Genomic DNA, 5,313 nt, shown 5'->3' on the forward strand with positions numbered 1-5,313 from the left:
ACTCTAACTTGCTAAATACTCTGTAAACACTTATATCTCTGTTTAGAGCCTTGGTAAACACTTTTAACTCTTGCTTATCAATTTTAACTCTTTCTAAAAATGTTAACATTTTCCAAACACTTTTTATTCCTTAAAAGTGTTTACAAAGAGTTTATAAAGAGTAAAAATTGTTTGGAAAATATTAACATTTTTAGAAAGAGTTAAAATTGATAATCTTATTATTTTGTAAACACTTTTAACTCCTTCTAAACACTTTGTAAACATTTTCCAAACACTTTTTAAACTGTAACTTGCTAAATACTCTGTAAACACTTGTATTTCTGTTTAAAACCTTGGTAAACACTTTTAACTCTTGCTTATCAATTTTAACTCTTTCTAAAAATGTTAACATTTTCCAAACACTTTTTATTCCTTAAAAGTGTTTACAAAGAGTTTATAAAGAGTAAAAATTGTTTGGAAAATATTAACATTTTTAGAAAGAGTTAAAATTGATAATCGTATCACTTTGTAAACACTTTTAACTCTTTCTAAACACTTTGTAAACATTTTCCAAACACTTTTTAAACTCTAACTTGCTAAATTCTCTGTAAACACATATATCTCTGTTTAGAACCTTGGTAAACACTTTTAACTCTTGTTTATCAATTTTAACTCTTTCTAAAAATGTTTAACATTTTTAAAAACACTTTTTATTCCTTAAAAGTGTTTACAAAGAGTTTATAAAGATTAAAACGTGTTTGGAAAATATTAACATTTTTAGAAAGAGTTAAAATTGATAATCTTATTATTTTGTAAACACTTTTAACTCCTTCTAAACACTTTGTAAACATTTTCCAAACACTTTTTAAACTCTAACTTGCTAAATTCTCTGTAAACACATATATCTCTGTTTAGAACCTTGGTAAACACTTTTAACTCTTGCTTATCAATTTTAACTCTTTCTAAAAATGTTTAACATTTTCCAAACACTTTTTATTCCTTAAAAGTGTTTACAAAGAGTTTATAAAGATTAAAACGTGTTTGGAAAATATTAACATTTTTAGAAAGAGTTAAAATTGATAATCTTATTATTTTGTAAACACTTTTAACTCCTTCTAAACACTTTGTAAACATTTTCCAAACACTTTTTAAACTGTAACTTGCTAAATACTCTGTAAACACTTATATCTCTGTTTAAAACCTTGGTAAACACTTTTAACTCTTGCTTATCAATTTTAACTCTTTCTAAAAATGTTTAACATTTTCCAAACACTTTTTATTCCTTAAAAGTGTTTACAAAGAGTTTATAAAGATTAAAAAGTGTTTGGAAAATATTAAAATTTTTAGAAATAGTTAAAATTGATAATCTTATTATTTTGTAAACACTTTTAACTCCTTCTAAACACTTTTTAAACATTTTCCAAACACTTTTTAAACTGTAACTTGCTAAATACTCTGTAAACACTTATATCTCTGTTTAAAACCTTGGTAAACACTTTTAACTCTTGCTTATCATTTTTAACTCTTTCTAAAAATGTCAACATTTTCCAAACACTTTTTATTCCTTAAAAGTGTTTACAAAGAGTTTATAAAGATTAAAAAGTGTTTGGAAAATATTAACATTTTTAGAAAGAGTTAAAATTGATAATCTTATTATTTTGTAAACACTTTTAACTCTCTCTGAACACTTTTTAAACATTTTCCAAACACTTTTTAAACTCTAACTTGCTAAATTCTCTGTAAACACATATATCTCTGTTTAGAACCTTGGTAAACACTTTCAACTCTTGCTTATCAATTTTAACTCTTTCTAAAAATGTCAACATTTTCCAAACACTTTTTATTCCTTAAAAGTGTTTACAAAGCGTTTATAAAGAGTAAAAAGTGTTTGGAAAATATTAACATTTTTAGAAAGAGTTAAAATTGATAATCTTATTATTTTGTAAACACTTTTAACTCCTTCTAAACACTTTGTAAACATTTTCCAAACACTTTTTAAACTCTAACTTGCTAAATTCTCTGTAAACACATATATATCTCTGTTTAGAACCTTGGTAAACGCTTTTAACTCTTGCTTATCATTTTTAACTCTTTCTAAAAATGTCAACATTTTCCAAACACTTTTTATTCCTTAAAAGTGTTTACAAAGAGTTTAAAAAGAGTAAAAAGTGTTTGGAAAATATTAACATTTTTAGAAAGAGTTAAAATTGATAATCTTATCACTTTGTAAACACTTTTAACTCTTTCTAAACACTTTGTAAACATTTTCCAAACACTTTTTAAACTGTAACTTGCTAAATACTCTGTAAACACTTGTATTTCTGTTTAAAACCTTGGTAAACACTTTTAACTCTTGCTTATCAATTTTAACTCTTTCTAAAATTGTTAACATTTTCCAAACACTTTTTATTCCTTAAAAGTGTTTACAAAGAGTTTATAAAGATTAAAAAGTGTTTGGAAAATATTAACATTTTTAGAAAGAGTTAAAATTGATAATCTTATTATTTTGTAAACACTTTTAACTCCTTCTAAACACTTTAAAAACATTTTCCAAACACTTTTTAAACTGTAACTTGCTAAATACTCTGTAAACACTTATATCTCTGTTTAAAACCTTGGTAAACACTTTTAACTCTTGCTTATCAATTTTAACTCTTTCTAAAAATGTCAACATTTTCCAAACACTTTTTATTCCTTAAAAGTGTTTACAAAGAGTTTATAAAGATTAAAACGTGTTTGGAAAATATTAACATTTTTTAGAAAGAGTTAAAATTGATAATCTTATTATTTTGTAAACACTTTTAACTCTCTCTGAACACTTTTTAAACATTTTCCAAACACTTTTTAAACTGTAACTTGCTAAATACTCTGTAAACACTTATATCTCTGTTTAAAACCTTGGTAAACACTTTTAACTCTTGCTTATCAATTTTAACTCTTTCTAAAAATGTTAACATATTCCTTAAAAGTGTTTACAAAGAGTTTATAAAGATTAAAAAGTGTTTGGAAAATATTAACATTTTTAGAAAGAGTTAAAATTGATAATCTTATTATTTTGTAAAGGACCATAGTTGTTCATGCTGAGTTCCTTAGGGCGGTGGTTCTCAAATGGGGGTACGAGTACCCCTGGGGGTACTTGAAGGTATGCCAAGGGGTACGTGAGATTTATTAAAAATATTCTAAAAAATAGCAACAATTCAAAAATCCTTTATACATATATTTATGGAATAGTACTTCAACAAAATATGAATGTGAGTTCATAAACTGTGAAAAGAAATGCAACAATGCAATATTCGGACAGCTAGATTGTTCCATAAATATTGATGTTAAAGATTCCTTTTTTTGTGTGAAAAAATGTTTAGAATTAAGTTCATGAATCCAAAGAGGGCACTTTAAGTTGATGATTACTTCTATGTGTAGAAATCTTCATTTATAATTGAACCACTTGTTTATTTTCCAACAAGTTTTTAGTTATTTTCATATCTTTTTTTTTTCTAAATAGTTCAAGAGAGACCATTACAAATGAGCAATATTTTGTTTTACAATTTAATAAATCAGAATCTGATGACATAGTTGTAAATGGCAGCAAACTTTGTTCTTGAGAAAATTACGATTTTTGTGCTTTTATTTTGAAGAGCCCACTCTTATTTTGTGACTTCCTTTATTGCCGACGACTTTACTTCCGGCTGCCGTTCCATCTGACATCAAAAGCATACTCACGTTACTCCAGGACTGGTAAACATGCTGACAAAGATATATTTGTCATGTTCTGTGTGAATATTAGTGAAAAGTTATTTTATTGTGCTTCGTGTTTGTGTTGTTTATGTGTCACATTTAAGCAGAGTCACGACAAGCTGTGTGTGGAAGCTAAGCTAACAAGCTGAGCAAACTTAGCGCCCTTGGAAGCGGAAGCGGAAGGAGGTAGGAGGAGACTAATAGTTGATTTATTTAAAACAAATGGTTCATTTCATTTAAAGCAAATGGGGAAATGTCATTATTTTTATTTACTAAAAAAGATGTGTTCATTAGTTTAAAAATGTAAACATGATTTACGCTTTGTTTGTGGAAATATGGTACGATGGCATTTGTATTTCAATCAATCAATCAATGTATTTTATTTCGGCAATCTTCACATAAAACAAAGAACAACAACAAGAAAAGGAAAAAAAAAACACTCATTTGAGCAATTATTGAACCGAAAGGGTGTAGGTTGTAGCAACGCTTATATAAACCTACCCCATCACAACAAGAACAAGGTTAAAAATACATAAAATCTAAAACATGCTTCACTTATATTACTTTTTTTTTTCAAACAATATATAAGCAACATATATGTAGCACACGTCTCATATACACAGTTTAACATTTATATCAAACATATACATTTGTACATATATATATATATATATATATATATATATATATATATATATATATATATATATATATATATGAATATGTATGTAGGTGTGGGAAAAAATCACAAGACTACTTCATCTCTACAGAACTGTTTCATGAGGGGTTCCCTCAATCATCAGGAGATTTTAATGGAAGCATTCACATACAATGGTTTATATAGGGCACAGAGTGGGTGGGTACAAGCAGGCGTAGGGTGTGGTGATTGGCTCATGTGTTACCTAGGAGATGTTTCCGTCTGTGGCGGCATGTTGAAATGATTTCACTGCGCTTGTTGAGGGATGATAGATCTGGATGATATATAATAAACAGTTTCTCTTTTAAGCATAGGTTGCATCTTTTATTACCACTGTTGTAAGGTGTGCTGGATGCAAGAATTTGCCATGTTATTGAATATTCAACATTATTGTCTTTGAGGTTCCAAATGTGTTTGCTGAGTTCTGTAGAATTCCGCAAAGTCTGGTTTCTAAAGGAGGCGTTGTGATTATTCCATCTTGTTTTGAACGCTCCTTCGGTTAATCCTACGTACGTGTCGGATGTGTTAATGTCCTTGCGTGTCACCTTTGCTTGGTAAACGACTGATGTCTGTAAGCACCCCTCGTTGAGAGGGCAATCAGGTTTCTTGCGACAGTTACATTCATTATTGGTTTCAGAGTCGTTTAGTCTGGGGGTAGGCAGTCCTTTTGCAATTGCTTTGTTGTGGTTTGAAATGATTAACACATCCGACACGTACGTAGGATTAACCGAAGGAGCGTTCAAAACAAGATGGAATAATCACAACGCCTCCTTTAGAAACCAGACTTTGCGGAATTCTACAGAACTCAGCAAACACATTTGGAACCTCAAAGACAATAATGTTGAATATTCAATAACATGGCAAATTCTTGCATCCAGCACACCTTACAACAGTGGTAATAA

The sequence above is a fragment of the Nerophis ophidion genome, linkage group LG04 (assembly GCF_033978795.1).
Source record: "Nerophis ophidion isolate RoL-2023_Sa linkage group LG04, RoL_Noph_v1.0, whole genome shotgun sequence".
NCBI classification, from domain to species: Eukaryota; Metazoa; Chordata; class Actinopteri; order Syngnathiformes; family Syngnathidae; genus Nerophis; species Nerophis ophidion.